The 18,109-nt window shown below is 36.9% G+C and overlaps 1 protein-coding gene and 1 pseudogene across 3 annotated transcripts in view; one reads left to right on the top strand and one right to left on the bottom strand.

The window, feature by feature from the left end:
- Positions 1-18,109, bottom strand: part of LOC148940854 (tyrosine-protein phosphatase non-receptor type 5-like) — a 77,104-nt gene that overhangs the window by 48,842 nt on the left and 10,153 nt on the right. The gene's annotated exons all lie outside the window — the stretch shown is intronic.
- On the top strand, positions 9,478-10,377 carry LOC148940855 (uncharacterized; annotated as a pseudogene).

Here is an 18,109-nt window from a genome sequence, read left to right as displayed (position 1 = left end):
CGCTTAGAATTTTTCTTTTTTTTTGTTAATATTTTGTGAGGTTTATGGGGCAGCTATAATACTGAAGTAGGCCTAATAAGGAGTGAATATTGGTAAAATTAGAGTAGTAAAATTGATGAAAAATTTAAACTTAAAAAGTATTATAACTGCGCCATGAGTGTTTATGTGTAATTTGCCGCTTGCATATTCTTGATTTCTGTTTATCCAATGAGATGTTTTTCCTTTTCGTGTGTTCTTGCTTTGTTTTTCTTTTCCAGAGTTATAAGAAAAGTACGGGTTTATAAACTTCAGAGTGGTCTACTATGCTTCTTAAAGGTACAGCCATTGCCTCTCTTCAGTATGTTGGTAAGTAATGAATTCATGTTCTAATCCTCCCGGGGGTGCCTCCTCATCAAAAAGCCAAAGTAATGCTAGATTAGTAGAGCTGGAAGAAAATTTTTGGATTTAGAAAATATTTTTGATTTAGAAATTAATAATGAATCAGATACCCCATTATTTGATAAAAGTAAATTTCCTAGAAGCCGTTATGAAGAAGTGTGTAATTTAAGTACGGGACGCTCTGGGTCTCAGCTAACTGTTCTTCAACTGAACTGTCAAGGGTTATGCTCATCGTTCGCGGATCTAATGACTCTTTGTCAACAGTTGCAGCCAGATGTAGTCGGACTTTGCGAAACCTTTTTAACAAGACAAACAGATACCCTTCTGGAAATACCTGGATATACTTCCCATTTTTTGCACAGAACAGCATTGAAGAGAGGAGGTTTAGTTATTTACACACGGCAAGAGTACTCGGTATGCATTAATAAAGAATTAACCCGGAATATAGAAGGAATTTATGAATCACTTTTCCTGGAAACATGTTTACCTTCACGGAAGAAATTAACAGTTGGAGAAGTATACCGCCCACCAGCAGGATCTGTTTCTTCATTCTAGGAAAACTTAAGCCAAATATCGGATCATCTAGAGAAACAAGGGAATGAAGCTATCTTAATGGGGGACTTCAACATCAATCTTACTCTTCCTCTATCTTCCGGTGCGACAGATCTGCTTAGTATAATGTCTGCTTCGAATATGTACCCCTCGACGACGATTCCATCCCGAGTAACTGCCACTTCCCACTCACTGATTGACACCATTTTTTCGACTCTGCCTCCAACATCAGCCTCAGTTCTGCTATCCGACCCTTCAGATCACTTCCCTCTGCTTACAAATTTCAACATACAGCATAAATATCCAAAGCCTAATGCTTCGATTAAGCAGGGGTTCACTACCTGGAAACTGAATGACGAGAACTTGAAAACTCTTAATCAAAATCTGGAGAGCACATCTTGGGAAAGTGTTATGAATACAGATGATGTTAATTCAGGATTTGAGGAATTTCATAACATTTTCATGAGAATATATACGGAATGCTGTTGGGAAAAGCGTTCAAGGAAGACGGGACGGAAAAATCAACCCATAAGCCCTTGGATTAGTCATGGACTGCTCCAGTGTATTAACAGGAAAAATAAACTGTGGATGGATTACAAAAATGACCCATGCATTGCAACGCTGGAGAAATATGAAAAATATAAAAAATGTCTTCTATCAGTTTTACGTAAAGCTAAACGAGATTATTTTAGTGGGAAAATAGCTGAAAGTGGCAAAAATTCTCGGAAAATATGGAAGGTTGTTAACTCTATACTGCGTCCCTTCAGCCCACACCTGAGCTTCCATCTAAATTATCTGTCAATGGGGAGACAGTAACAGGACCAGATAATGTTGCAAATGCATTGGGAACATTTTTTGCAGAAGTGGGCAAAAAAACAGCAGATTCTGTTGGGAATTCCGCGAAGAGTTTTAAAGATTACCTTGGCCCGGCATGCACTATGTCCATGGCAATAGTACCTGTATCTCCATCTGAAATTCTGCTAATCGTACTAAGTCTAAGAGGCAATTCGGCTTCTGGGTTCGACCGAGTACATACCAAAGTGTTAAAAGCAGTTGCCCCTTCAATCATAGAGCCCCTTACTTACCTCATAAATTTGTCTCTGCACAAGGGCACTTTCCCAGAACTGCTAAAGAAAGCTAGAATAATTACACTGCACAAAGGGGGTTCTCGAGTTGACCCAGCTAATTACAGACCTATTTCTATCCTCTCAGCTTTTTCAAAAGTTTTTGAAAAACCTATGCAACAGCAGCTACTCCAGTTTCTGGAGAAGAAAGGGTTTCTTAATAATTGCAAGTTTGGGTTCAGACCAGGGCACTCCAAACAGGATGCACTAACGGCGTTAAGTTTATGGATAAACAAAGCTTTGGATTCTGGTCTACTACCTGCAGCGGTTCTGCTTGATATCAGGAAAGCATTTGATAGCATGTACCATTCAATTCTCCTCGGAAAACTGGAACATATAGGAATAAGAGGTGAAGCTCTGGATTGGTTCAGATCATATCTGAGGGACCGTAGGATTTATTTGGGAGAAGATCCTGGAAACAATGTGCTCGTTAACTGCAGTGTCCCCCAGGGCTCAATATTAGGACCATTACTTTTCCTGATCCATATTAACGATTTAGCGATCTGAGTCGAGTGCTGAACCCGGCACGAACAAATCTTTGCTGCTGTAACTTGTGCCAGGATGAAAACTCCCTCCGGTCTGAAGGTGAAGATGATGAGCTCGTGGCCTTTGCTGATGACACCACGCTTCGGTGCTGTGAAATGGATAAGACAACACTCATTTCTAAACTAAGGGAGGTTCTGGAGGGGAAGTATCTCTGGATGGATGCTAACCGACTTGTTATTAATGTTGAGAAATTTTGCGTTCTATTTTTCCCCTGGTTGGAAGTGTCCATCTGGAGATATGTGGTATCAAGACATCCAGAGGTGTGATTAGTCGGCCAGAAAAGCATTTTACAAAATACCTAGGAATCCTCCTCGATGAGAACCTATCATTCGTGCATCATATTCAAGCAGTAGAGTTGAAGCTATCCCAGAATTTTGTAATAATAAAAAAACTGAAAAGCGCTTTGCTGCAGAAAACGCTGGTCCTCCTGTACAACGCTCTTATAAAACCCCATTTACAGTATTGTGCAATGATCTGGCAATCAAATTTTAAATCCCACCTGCGAAAACAGAATTCGATTCATCAATGATGCCTGATATTAATTGGAAATAATGAAGAGTACTTGTCATTAGGGTCCCTGCATCAATTATCATGCTTGACCTTTGTGTTCAAGTTTTTAGCTGGAGAGCTGCCATCTGCGTTTAAAAGATTATTTCAACCTATTTCAGACCAGCATAATTTGCATACCCAATCATCATCAAACCTGCAAATACCCCTTACCCCAACCATGCAATCAGATTTCGCTCCTAACATAGCTTGTGCAAAGATATGGAACCTGATCCCAGAAGAGCTGAGAGGTAGGAGCTCCCTCGCATCATTTAAAAAAAGAGTAAAAAATCATTTAATAGATTTACAAATGAATAGTTAAAAAAAAAAAAGAAAAAAAGAATAGAATAGAATTAAATGTAAGTAGTAAATTTAAATTAAAAATGTATGATTTTTAAATATGACGGGGTGGTTTCCCTGAGGGTAAGGAACGGGAAGGTAATAGTTTTAGTTATTTGGTAAATGAGGGGTATGGTTGTGTCTGAGATTAGGAGCAGTGACCATTCTGCATATTATGTTAAATTGTAATGATTTTGGTTCTTGGCGTCCAGGAATGGACTGAGTATTTTGATTATGTGTGATTTATTATTTTCATTTATTAATAAACCCATTGAACATTGAACATACCAGAGATATGCCCTTTCAACAATCTACAACAATCTTTTGATTTAATTCAAATTTCGTCTCTATATTCTCTCAAATTTTCACCTTTATATCCTTAGTCTTAATAGTACTAGTATCATATAGTAGTGCTACCAATAGGAGCAGTAGTATGCACATGCTGCCTTTTGTCCAGTTGAACATCCCCTTATTATGCCCTGCAATTTTCAGTTTGATATCATTAGCCATTCCAAAGTATTGCTGATTATGCCCTTATGGCAATATGTATGCACATGGTATGTTTTGATTTAGTTCAACTATCCCCTCAAGATTTCCTCAAATTTTCACAATAATACCCTCAGCCTCAGTAGTACTTGCTACAAAAGCGGTAAGTATAATAGTAGTAGTTTTAGTAGTTGTAGTAGTAGTAGTAGCAGTAGTATCATCATGCAAATATTGCCTTTTTGGTCAATTGATCATCCTCCTTGCCATTTACTGAAATTTCCAAATTAATACACTCAGCCATTCCTGAGTTACACCCTTTTTGACAACCCATACATACATAACATGTTTTGATTTAGTTCAACATTCCCCTCAATATTCTCTGAAAGGTTCACCTGAATGCCCTTTGTCTTTTTGGATTCTATAGTTCAAACATACTGTCTTTTCTCAATAACAAATACTATATGTAAACAAAGGGCAAATTGCATATCTTACAACCCTTGCCACAAGGGCTGTAGGGGGGTAGGCCAGTTTACATGGCCACCCTTTTCATAAAAACCTTATATGTTAACAATGGACAACTTCCATAACTTACAACCCTTGCCCTGGGGGCTGTGGGGGTTTTATCAATCCAGAAGGCATAGTTATTTAAGTTATTTAATGCATAAAGGCTTATACAGCCACCCATTCCACAAAAACCCTTTATAACTCCAGGGCATAGCTTACAACCTTTGCCACTGGGCTCTGAAGGGTTGTGTCAACCCTGGAGGCATTATTATATGATTTTCGGACTATTTTGAACAAAATGGCTATCTAAACACTTTATTTAAATACATTTGGGGAAAGGAAGTCATGGGGGGGGGGGGGCTAATTGCCCTCTAATCATTTTTTACTCTTAAAAAGGAACTAGAACGTTCAATTTACAATCAAATGAGTCTCCTACAAAATTTACACAACCATTGCTTCCATAAAAACCTTATATGCCCCTGGGGTATAACTTACAACCCTTGCCCCTGGGCTCTGGGGGTTGTTTCAACCCCAGAGCCATTTTTATAGGCTCTCTGGACTATTTTGAACACAATTGCTATCTCAAAATTTCATGGTCACCCTCCTATGACTTTTGACACTTAAACAGGGCACTAGAGCTTCCAATTTCTGGTCAAATGAGCTCCTTCCAAAGTTCCTACAACAACTTCAATATGAAGTGCCTTGGTCAGAGAAAAAATACATTGTGGCCACTTCTCTCTTTACTTAGGCAGTGCTATTGTGCTGCCCATGATAAAGTTTGATGCTTTTCTTGTTATGTCCACTGCCTTGTTTAAAATATACCCATTTTTGCTATATTTTCAATGGTTTTTAAGGTTCTGGAAAGGATAGTCAATTCTGAAGTCAACCAGCATCATGAAGCAAATAATCTCTTGCAAAACTTGCAGCACAGTTTTTGTTCTGGAAGATCTGTTGGTACTAATCTCATAGAATCATGCCTATTTACCACTAAGCTACTTGAAACATGGGTTCCTGCTGACATGATTCTACTTGTCTTTCATGAAGCTTTTGTTAAAATTTGCCACAAGCAACTTGTAATTGCACTACAGGCACCAAAGCTTGAAGAGAAATCCTTGCTCTGGAATTTTCTTCAACTTAGATCTCAACATGTTTATCTATTTAATGGCTTTAGTTACCAGATTCTTTCCTCTTCAAAACAAGTTTTGAGTAAAGTGCTTCAGGAGTGCAGTGTGTTCTACACTGGTTATGTCTATATTAAGCGTGCTTCTTCTACTATTAGCAGTAAACTAACCCTCTATGCTGATGACTCAAAACTTCTTGGGCTAGTCCCTCATTAGAAGATCGAACCCTTTTTCAGAATAATCTTGATCTGTTTAGTCAATAGGCTTAGCCTTGGCTTCTTGAATTTAAATTGTTGGCAACTCCCATGTCAATCACTTTGGCAAAAATAAAAACATTCTTGTTGCTCTTATTTTATTTTTGGCCATCCAATCTCTTCTGTAAATGACAAGCAAGGTTGTGACGACACTATCAACAATGAATTAAAATTCAGTATCTGTGCTAAGAAGTCTGCTGCTAACATTACTTGAACTGTATTTTACAAAATCATAGGCAGCAAAATATGATGTTATTTTTTCTTTATTAACCCCCCAAAGTCTGGGGGTAAGGGTTGCAAGTTATACCCCAGAGGCATATAAGGTCTTTATGGAAGGGGTGGTTGTGTGAACTTTAGAGGCTAGTTCCATTTTAAGAGTCAAAAGTGATGGAGGGCAACTAGTCCCTTCACTCTCTGAAACCCTCTTTTCTGAAGTTGTTGATAGCCATTATGTTCATAATAGTGCAAAGGAAATATAACAATGCCTTCAGGGTGGACACAACCGCCCAGGGGCAAGGATTGTAAGTTATACCCTAGGGCATATAAGATTTTTATGGAATGGGTGGTTGCATATTCAGATTAGACGGGGCTCAATTGCTTGGAAGTTCTAGTGCCATTTTTTAAGATTCAAAAGTGAATGGAGGGCAACCAACCCCTTCCCTCTCTGAAACCCTCTTTTCTAAAGTTGTTGATAGCCATTTTGTTCATAATAGTCCAAAGGACATATAACAATGCCTTCAGGGTTGACACAACCCCCCAGAGCCCAGGGGCAAGGGTTGTAAGTTATGCCCTAGGGCATATAAGATTTTTATGGAATGGGTGGTTGCATATTCAGATCAGATGGGGCTCAGTTGCTTGGAAGTTGGAAGTTCAAGTGCCATTTTTTAAGATTCAAAAGTGAATGGAGGGCAACCAACCCCCAACCCTATTGTAGCATTCCGCTTTGCTTGCGCTTAATTCCCTGCTTGTGCCTATACCATGCTTGCACTTACTTAATGCTTGTGCTGTGCTTAGATGTTGCTTTATTTTGTAGGTAGCCTGGGTCAATAAACCTTTATACTAGAGAAGTATTACATGGTGTCAGAAGTGGGATCTCATGGATGTACTACAGCCATCAATCAACTGGGAAGCCAACTCCCTAGCAGAAAAATGGGACCGTTTACAAGAGCATGCCCAACTGATGTTTGCAGGCCAACTGGCAGGCAAAACAGAGAAAGCTCTGTGCCTACCTACTTATCTGGGCTGGAGCAAAAGGACGAGAAATATTCAACACCTTCACCATTGCAGACGAGGAACAGAACAAAATTGAATGGTACCTTGAGAAATTTAAGGTGTATGCATCACCATAGAAGAACACAGCTTTTGCACAGTATCTGTTCCAAAAACGAGACCAAACCGAGGCAGAAAGCATAAAGAAATATATTACAGAGCTCAAGACTTTAGTGAAACCATGTTCTTACTCGGGCCCAAACAAAATGGTCCGTGATCACATAGTTTGCAGAATACTAAACCAAAACGTACGTGAGAAGCCCCTCGCTGAAGGTGATGAACTTACGCTTGAAAAAGCATCAAGTATGTGCAGAACCCACAAAGTGACCCAGGCAAAGCTTAAAACATTCCATGGAACTAAGTCTATTCCCGTAAAGCAAGAGATTGATGCCATATAATGCTACCCAAACCAGAACAACAGCAGAAACAAACAGGAAGCAAGCAGCTCAAAGAGCAAACCATGCTACTTCTACGGCAGAACATACTCCCCCTCCCATGTCTGCCCAGCAAAGGGCAAGTCGTGCTCCATTCGCAAAAAACTCAACCATTTTGCACAAGTTTTTTGAAGTAATACAGTAAACACAGTGGAAGAAGATACTGTCAAATCAGACTCTGGTGATAAAACCATATTCCTGTACTCCATCAAACAAAACAAAAACAAAGACGAAGCAGTGATACCTTTGATCATCAACAATCAGTTCCCTGTCCAGTTCAAAATTGACACAGAGGCCCAGGTCAATATCATTCCAATGAAGTACTTTGACCTTATCACCCCAAAGCCCACCATGAAACCCACAAGCCAGTGCCTCGCCAGCTACTGTGGAGCAAGGATCCTTGTAACAGGAGTCTGCGAATTATCATGCAGCTACAAAGATAACCTGAGCAGCAGGCAACAATTCTTTGTAGTAGAAACTTCAGCTGCCCCCATCATAGGCTACCATTCAAGCCTTGATTTTGACCTGATTAAGCTGGTACTGAACGTAAACTCAACATCTTCAAGAGTACCTGAAGGACAAGCACAAAGAAGTGTTTAAAGGAATCAGGAAACTCGAAGGAGAATGCAACATATATCTGAAAGACAATACCACCCCAACTGTCTACCCAGCAAGATGAGTACCCGCAGCCATGCAGGATAAACTCAAGCAAGAACTCAGCCGCCTAGAAGACCTAGGGATAATTGAAAAGGTCGTTACCCCAACTGAGTGGGTCAATTCGATGGTCATGGTTGAAGAAATGTCCTTCTAATTTTAGAATTAATATCAAGTTGCTATGAATCCGGCTTAAGCCAATGCCTTTTCAGGGTATGTTGAACCCAATGAACTTATCTTTGTAATCCTTTCCTTGTACACAGTTTGCTTATTTTGCAATAGAAACCCTTTCTTAGAAGGGTTGAATTTAGCTACGTTTGTTTGACAAATAAGGGGAACATATCTTTTGATATAGCGTGAGACTGACGAGAGAAGTCAGTTGGGTTTATGGCTTTGCTCAAGCTTTTCGTATGCATGTAGAATGTAAGTCTAATGTGTTCCTTGCTCTTTCTTAATTTTATTATGTTAAAATCCTAGTAAATGAGTATATATCCATTTATTTAATATTATTATTAAAGTATATTCAGCAGGCACACATTATTCTCAATATATTATTTATACTTCTTGATTCTCATTAATAATAGTAGACTTCAATTCCATAAATAATATTAGCAATTATCTATCTTTTATTGTGAATGATATTTATCGAATTTTGATTTGTTAATAAATAAATATTTAATAAAAATTTCTGTTATTTAATAATAAAATATTAGTTTTTACTATACATGTGTTGTCTTGTATATTTTATCACGATGATTAGGATTTTGGCAAGATATCTTTCTCACTTGGTTCATTTCTTCTATTGAGGATTAATTTGGGGTTCTTAGGTCTCATGGATGAGTTGGACATGGATTCATCACCATGACAGGACCCTCCCCCTTTTACAAAAGGGTAGCAGCGAGAACGCTATGCGATTATATTGAATTAAAAGCGCCTCTTTTAACTCTATGATTAGTTTTGATAGAGCAGAATATTGATCATAAATCATTTTTCTAATATTTTTTAATAATTAATTTAACATCATTAATTGAATCTATTTAATTTTTTTTCGCCTCCACTGCTGGCCTGTAAGCTTATGCTTTTTTATAGATCTATAAAAACAAGACTAACCGCAATAATAAAATTAAAACAGTCAAATAATAATTGGATATTGCTCAACCTCTTACACTTATAAAAGACTTACTGGTTTGTAGAGTTTGAGAATAGATAGTAGCCTTTTCCTCAGTTCCAGGATTAGTTGATTGCTTAAATTTGGTAAGTTATAAATTAAATTCTCCTTAAGTAATGTCCCTACCTCGGGAAAATGATAAACCGGAAGCTTCAGCCCTTGGGCAAGCTTCTAATGTTAATACGGGAGCTACCCCAGCTCCAGTATTCCAACATGTAGCTTATAGCACAATTGACCCATTTTCCACTATAAAAAGGTTGATTAAACCACAGCAAATTTCTAGTTGGGTTAAGGACCTTCAGAGAGTTTGTAGACTACTGGGATTAGGATAATCAGTAATGATCGAGAGATACGCTGCTATAATGTCAGAGAAACCGTAGAGATCGTATATACAAAAATATGTTACCGCTACAAATTTTTATGGGCTAAAGGAATGCCTGTGCTCTGCTTTTCTTGATAAAATTTCACCGGCTGAAAAATTTCAACATATTATGCAAGTTAGACAAGAAAATAAGGAGCCAGTCGTAAGATTTTTTATGCGCATTAATTCAGAATTTGAGAGCTATTCTTCTTTAGTTAAAAAATGTTCCGGGAAGCGAATCCCTTCTTCCAGGTATCAACTTATTAAAACAGCAGGCCTTTGAACAAGGATTAAATGAGAAAATCAGAAGATTCATTCGTGAAACATGGTTAGGTGCAAATATTACAGAAGTATTTCAAAGGGCTAAATTGTTTGAAGAAATTAACGGAATTTGTTCAGGGATGGCCTCCTTATCAGCGGCGGTGTCGACACCCTCTCATAATTTTAATAGCCGAGATTCTCGTTATGAGCCAAGAAGAGGACGGTTTTTGATTAATAGGGCTAACTTTCATAGAGGTCGTGGGAGCTATATTCCTCCTAATAATGGTTCATATGTCAATCCCCCCACCGGGGTAATTTCAGAGGAAGAAATTCCAGGAATTTTCGGTCTTCTTATAATAACCGAGGTAATCACGGTCTGAATCAATCTGGGTACTCTAGACAGGGTAATTTTTATAACTCGTTTAATTCTGAAGAAAATACTCATGGATACCAAGGCGCTAGTCCGAGTCCAATAAAGACAACTAATGCTAATGCTTCAACTTCCGTTAGTAATAATCCTGATATACAACCTAGAAGAAGTGTTTTCTGCTTTATATTTAAAACATATAATCATCACAATTATAACTTTGAAATTGTTAAAAAAGGCCGACAGGCTATTCAGACTGAAAATACATAGACGGGAAACTAACGGGGCAACTTATTACTGGAAATTATCTTTTTGATTTTGATTTTTCAAAATCTATTAATAAACCTTGTTTTTTTAATTTTGTCAAATAGTAATAGGAATTATTTTACGCTTTTTAATAAGGTTTCAATTTATAATGTTGAGTGTGACTCCTTTTGGATTGTGGTTCAGAGAAGTCTCTCATTTCGAAAGCCTTCTTTGATTCCTTGCCTCAAGCCTAATAGAGAACCTCTTAAACCTACAAATACTGTGATTAAATTGCTTTCAGGACATCAGTTACCTGTAGTGGGCATTGCAAGGTTACTATTGATATTACCTGGTACAAATACGACAGTTAATTTTTACTGGGATTTTTGGTAGTTGATTGTCTTTTGCCGTAATCTTAGGGTTTAATATTATGCAAGAACTGGACAGGTCCTTGCACTTTCGTGAAAGGAAATCAGAATTTGGAACCAAGGTCAAAAATCAAGCAGGTTATAATAAAGCATTAGCATACGGGAGTGTAGTAGTGAGGTCTGACACACGAGTTGACCCTGGAACATTTAAAAGTATAGATTGTAAGCTGATCACTGCAGAAAACATATCAATTATTGATGGCGATAACTTATTTATTAGCCCTAAACCAGAATATGGAGAATTTTTACATGATTATTTAGGTATTGTTCATTGACATAAGACATATCTCCTCATTTTTAATGACTCCGAGGATACTTCGGAGCTAAAACATTACACAGAAATAGCAAACTTTTCGCGTGTGCCCAAAGAACATTTAGTAGCATTTTTAGAAACTTCTGATGAGGTAAAGTCAGTTGAGGACAATTAGGAGGCTACGTGGGATTATAAATAATGTCTGTCTAAGTTTGATCTTTCTACCGTACCCAAAGTAGTTTTTCAAGAGTTAATTAAATTGCTCTTAGCTCATAAAGGTTGCTTTACCCATCATGAGTATGATGTATGTAAAGATGATTGAATGGTTTTTCAACCTGATATACCACTTGAAACAGATTTTAAACCACCCAAGTAATTTAGAATTCCACATAAGATGGCTTTAGTGCTAGAAGAACATATACAAGCTATGCTAAGATCCGGCATAGTAGAGGAAAGGGCATCTCCTTTCCTTTCTCCTTTTTTCATTATAAGGAAACATTATGTCAGTAAAAATGAGGCTCTTAACAGAGAAAATACTCGATTTCTAATTGATTTACGTACAGTTAATAATAACATGAAAGACACATCCTTCCTATTTCCTCGAACTTCTGACATTTTACAAAATTTGTCGAAAGGAACGTTCTATAGTGAATTTGACATGCGCAGTGGGTTTTTCCAAATTTCTATTGATGAAAGGTACCAAAAATTCTTCTCGTTTTTATCACCTTTAACTGGCCGCAGCCATCGCTACACAAGAATACCACAGGGAAGTGTATTTGGGGCAAAAACTTTCACTAGCATCATGGATAAATTATTTCTAGAAGGTTACCATTCCTTTATTTTAATTTTTTTTGATGATAAATTTATTAAAACAAAACCTTTAAACCCTAATGAGCACTTATTTCATCTCAAGGGATTCTTTGCGCGTTTAAAAACTCATAAGATTAAATTGTCAGCGTCTATGTCACTACTTTTTAGAGAATATATTCCAGTATTAGGATTCATAGTGTCACGTGAAAAAATTAGACTCAATTATCCAAATTAGATGCTATTGAAAAATTAGTAAGGCCAGAAAATATTTCTGAATTAAGATCTCAATTAGGACTTTTCAACTATTATAAATGTTTTTATCTTAATTATCATGATTTAATAGCTCCTTTGACAAAATTATTAAAGAAGACCCAAGCGTGGACATGGAAGGAAGAGCAAGAGATCGCTTGTTGTCCTTAGTTGGACAAATAACTCGTAAAGATAGTGAAATTGTAATTCATATGGCAAACCCTGAAAAGTATTTTGAATTTTATGTTGACTCCTCTGAAAATGGGGTCGGGGCTATTCTTTGTCAGGAAAAAGATGACGGAAGGATGGGAGTCGTTTTTTCTTTTATTAGAGTTTTATCTAAACCAATTTACAAGCAGTCTTCTATCGTTAGGGAATTATACGGCTTATATGAAACTCTAAAAAGCTCTCAGATTCAGTATTATATTTGGGGAAGACGGTGTAATATTTATGTGGATGCTAAAAATTTAGAGTATTTACGTAAACACCGGGATCTCTCTAGTAAGATGTACCGAGTATCATTACTGATGGATAATCACTTATATACGTATAGACCCATTCCTGGGACTAAAATGATAGCTGATATTTTATCGAGGCCATGTCGGGAGATTATAGACAGCAGTCAGACCTTATATATGGTTCATAGCGAACTGGAATTTTTAGCAGCGGGCGTGTTTATTATTAATTTTAATATATATTTCATATGTATTCAAGCTGGGGACTTTAGCCCTGGACCCATGCGAGATCCCGAGATAATAATTGCTCTTGATTTATTTAAAGATCCGGATGTGTTGAAGGACCACCGTGCTCAAAAGAGGAGCTTCATATATGAGAAGCTCGCTAAGTCACAAGCGGATACTAACCCACATTCCTGGTGTTAACCAGGAACACAGAAGGATTGGCTAATTCACGGTGACTATAGTCTCTACCGCATTTTTAATTTTGATGATATGGATATTGGAAAAAAGATTATATTCGGTTAAGTCTCTTCATGGCTCATTACTATTAATAAAGAGTTTGTTTTAATAGATGATGTTCTGTATAAAATTGAGTGTTCACCAAACAGTTATTTTAGGATAAGCCAAAAAGTAGCTGCAGAACCATCTATTTAAATAGTTTTGCATAGAGTGATAATTCAAGGCATCTTCAAATTATTTAATAGTCATTTATCGCTTGGTAGCCATGCCAGCTACGAAAGAACGTTATGGAAACTCCGAAAGATTTGTATTTTTGAAAATATAGACTCCATTATTAAGGAATTTGTCACTAGTTGTGATTTATGTAACCGCGCAAATTGTAAGAAAATTAAACCTCCTCTCGGAGACAATGTGACACCCAATATGCCTTTTTTGGCTTGGGGACTTGATGCTGCACGCCCGTTCCCAATAACAAGTGCAGGTAATCGTTACGTATTGTTAGGGGTAGATCTTTCAGTGGATTAGTTGTTTTGCATAGTGAACCTTCGTTAAATACCGAATTTACTATGAAATTCTTATGGGAAAGAATTTTCGCTTATTGTGGACTGCCTGAGGCTGTGCTCTCTGACCATGGGTCAAATTTTGACTCCATAGAGATCAGAAAAATGTTCAAAGAATTAAATTGCGAAAAGCTATATTCCAGTCCGTATAACCCACTAAGCAACGGTGGTGTGGAACAGAAAGTAAAGATATTGAAAAAGATTCTTTCACACACATGTGCAAATCTTTATCAAGTAGAATGGGATCAAAAATTACCACTTATTATGTTAAGTATGAATGCATCTTTAAATAGTGTGAAGAAATTTTCTAGCTTTACTACAGTACATGGGTTTAATGGGAGAACCTTGGCCGATTTGGCAATCTGAAAACCAACAAGCTTAAATTACTTCGACGGTTATGAATCATATGTAACACGGTTAGTTCAAAATATAAGCGAAATACACCAAGTGTGTGCTAATGAAATTAAAATTCAGAGAGCCAAACAAGCTCACCATTACAATAAAACATCAAAGGAAGTTACTATTGAGGTGGGTGACATCGTATACTGTCGGGACATTACTTCAGTAGGAAGAAAGTCAACCAATTACTCTTTTCGTGGTCCATATGTTGTTTTGGCAAAATTGTATGAGAATGTATTCTATTTAGGATAATTAAATCTCTCTGAAGGACTTAAAAGAACTGCCAATCCTAGGCATTTAAAAAAATTAGATCATGAACCTTTTTTAAAGTATAATCCAAAACACGCGGAGCCTTATGACAGGCTCATCACTAAATCAGAGAAAAGGATGGAGAATTCCAAGTCAGAATACAATGACTGTACACCTGATACATGTGAAAAAGCACCCTATACTCTTATGACAAAAAGAATAAATACATTCATAATGTCTGAAAGATTCGGACCTCGATCTAATCATTACTCAGGACAAGAGCTAGAGATTCTGTATTCTCTTACTGATCATCGTACCACTTGGAAAATTGTGTTGCCGAACTTAATGATATGTAAATTTCTGCTCTGTAGCAGGAACCTTTAATTGTCACCGAATTTCATTCCTCTATAAAAAGTACAGATTCTGATCCAGTAGTTGTAGAACAACAGACTGTAGCAAAAGAAAAAGAGGGTCATCCATTCTACTCGTTAAGAAGGTTAAAATAACCGTTGTATTCAGCTTATCCATATTAGCAACCTCATCCGTTTCTTTCAATAGTAAATTGAACTCTTGCTATTTATGAAGTTCTTATATACACTGATTGTTATATCCTCCTTTTCAATAAGAAAAAAAAGTGATAAAAATTTCTGAATTAAGTTTTGAGTTAATAATTTAAAACCCTAGAGATTTTAGTTTAACTTAGGGGAATATTCATTGTCTCATATTCATTTTAATCATATGAATTTCAATTTTTTCAGATGTTTATTACAATGGATCGATGTTGTATTTTAAATTAATTTCCTTCTTATGATATTGTTGCCAAATAATTCCTATATTACTGAGGAACCAAAAATATCTGAAGACCGGAAAGTTGGATTTCAATTTACGAGTGAACTGGTCAACTGAGTATGGTCACTGAATGAAAATACAAAATTGCAATTCATTAGAATTGATCTTTTCTTGCTTTCTTCTTTTGCCCTTAGCCCCAACGGAATAGATGTAGCTAGTACTTAACTTAGAAAGACAGTGACGGATTTAGTTGTGATGGATGGTTTGGTTATGTTTTAGCTTAATGTTTGGGTTCTGTGTGATTCTTCCCTAGTTACTGAGTTTCTATTAACTTTTAAGCACCAATTAATATAACAATAATGTATTTAATAATTAATAGAAAAAAATATATATATACATAATTTAATAAGAAGAATATTTACCTTTAAATTATAATTGACCTTCTAAACCTTTTACTTATAAGAAAAATGATAGTCTTTTGTTGTCTTTATTCTGTTCAATGGGCTTGAAGAAAAGAAAAGGGAATAGTGTTGTAAAAAGGTACTACGTTCCTTAATGACACGATAAGGCACGATCGTAGATGTGAGGAAAATAGACCCAGTACCGCAAATGATAAAATAGTATTAAATCATTAAAGGCTAGCGAACAGAAGCTACCTTCAGCTGATAATCTTCTGTCTATTAATAGTCTTACAGTTTCTTGGTCACTTACTCATTCAATAGCGTTGCAGCCTAAAATTCAATTGATTTTCTATTGCTGTATACCAATTATGTATTTAATTCTGTGTTTCTCTGTTTTCTTGTCTCGTGATTTATCCTTGTAAAGGCCAGCGCCATTGAGTGAGACGACCATAATAGTTTCCTGTAGATATTTGAAGTTATCATCACAACAAAAACTTTAAAAACTTTACGTAAGCTTATGTTACAAGGTCGGATTTGTAAGAAATGTCCTCCTAATTTTAAAATTAATATCAAGTTGCTATGAGTCCGGCTTAAGCCAATGCCCTTTAGGGTATTGAACCCAATAAACTTATCTTTGTAATCCTTTCCTTGTACACAGTTTCTTATTTTGCAATAGAAACCCTTTCTTAGAAGGGTTGAATTTAGCTACGTTTGTTTGACAAATAAGGGGAACATATCTTTTGATATAGCGTGAGACTGACGAGAGAAGTCAGTTGGGTTTATGGCTTTGCTCAAGCTTTTCGTATGCATGTAGAATGTAAGTCTAATGTGTTCCTTGCTCTTTCTTAATTTTATTATGTTAAAATCCTAGTAAATGGGTATATATCCCATTCTTTAATATTATTATTAAATTCTTTTAAGCAGGAACATATTAGTCTTAATATATTAGTTATAATGCTTGCTTTCCTTTAATAATAATAAATTTTACTTCTAGCAATTATATGAACAAGAATTGATCTTTGATTGTGAATAATAATTATTGAATTTTGATTTATAATGAAATAACTATTAACTAAAAAGTTCTCTTCTTTAATAATAAAATCTAGTTTTTCTTATACCTGTGTTGTCTTGTATATTTTATCACGATGATTAGGATTTTATCAAGATATCTCTCTCACTTGGTTCATTTCGTCTATTGAGGCTTATTTAGGGGTACTCGGGTCTCATGGCTGAGTTTGGGCATGGAGTCATCACCATGAGAAGACCCCCCCCTTTACATGGTTGAGAAGAAGGATGGGACAATAAGACTGTGCATAGACCCCGTGGACCTAAACAAGTCCATCAAACGGCCCCACTATCCCATTCCCACTCTAGACAATGTCACCTCCAAGCTATATGGAGCAAAAATATTCACAAAACTTAATGCCTGTTCTGGTTACTGGTCAATTCTGCTCTGCAAAGATTCGTCTTACCTCATGACATTCAGCACAACATATGGAAGATATGGTTTCAAGCAAATGCCCTTTGGAATCATCTCAGTGCAAGATGAGTTTCAGAGGAGGATGGAAGATGCCTTTGAAGGCCTAGAGGGTTTCTTCATCATAATTGATGACATGATTGTGTACAGCAGGATGCAAGAAGAGCCCAAAGAATGCCTAGCAGCAATACTCAAACATACCCTAGCTAAGGGAATCCATTTCAACAAAGATAAGTGAGAGCTTTCAGCCTCCAGTGTCAGCTACTTCAGACACATAATCAGCTCTACAGGGATGCAGCCAGATCCTGAAAAGATTTGTGCCATTAACCACATGCCAAACCCATCATGCCGAGAAGAACTGCTAACCCTCCTTGGGATGATCAACTATCTTGTCAAATACATACCAAACTTATTGACAAAAAACAAAGCACTCTGTGACCTGACCAAAGCAGACCCATTCATCTGGTCAGAGGAACACCCAAACACTCGAGGACCTGAAATGCTCATTAGTGTCAAACACCCCATTCTTCAACCATCAGAGCAAGAATGTCAAACTCATTGTCAACGCCTCCATCCACAGGCTTGGCGACCACCTTGTTTCGGGAGGGCAGGTCACAGCATATGCATCAAGATTGCTCAGAAAGACAGAGCAGAAGTATTCAAAACTCGAAAAAGAGTTATACACCACTGTGTATGGCTGTAAACACTTCCACCATTATCTGTACTGTTGCCATGTTGACATCACAACTGACCATTGCCCACTCAAAACCATTGTAGCAAATCCTATTCACAAAGCCCCACCACAAGTGCAACAATTAATGCTTCAGCTCCAGCCTTACAACCTAAGTCTGAGGTTCCAACCAGGATCCAAAACCCAGTCACTGACGCTCTGTCACGCCTCCATCTTAGCAATACAGATCCAAAACTGGAAGAAGATCTGGATATCTATGTACACCACATAGGACAA

Source organism: Artemia sp. Qi Xiang Cuo, chromosome 19 (assembly GCF_049724085.1).
Source record: "Artemia sp. Qi Xiang Cuo chromosome 19, ASM4972408v1, whole genome shotgun sequence".
Classification (NCBI taxonomy): Eukaryota; Metazoa; Arthropoda; class Branchiopoda; order Anostraca; family Artemiidae; genus Artemia; species Artemia sp. Qi Xiang Cuo.
This window is presented reverse-complemented; position numbering and strand designations above follow the sequence as displayed.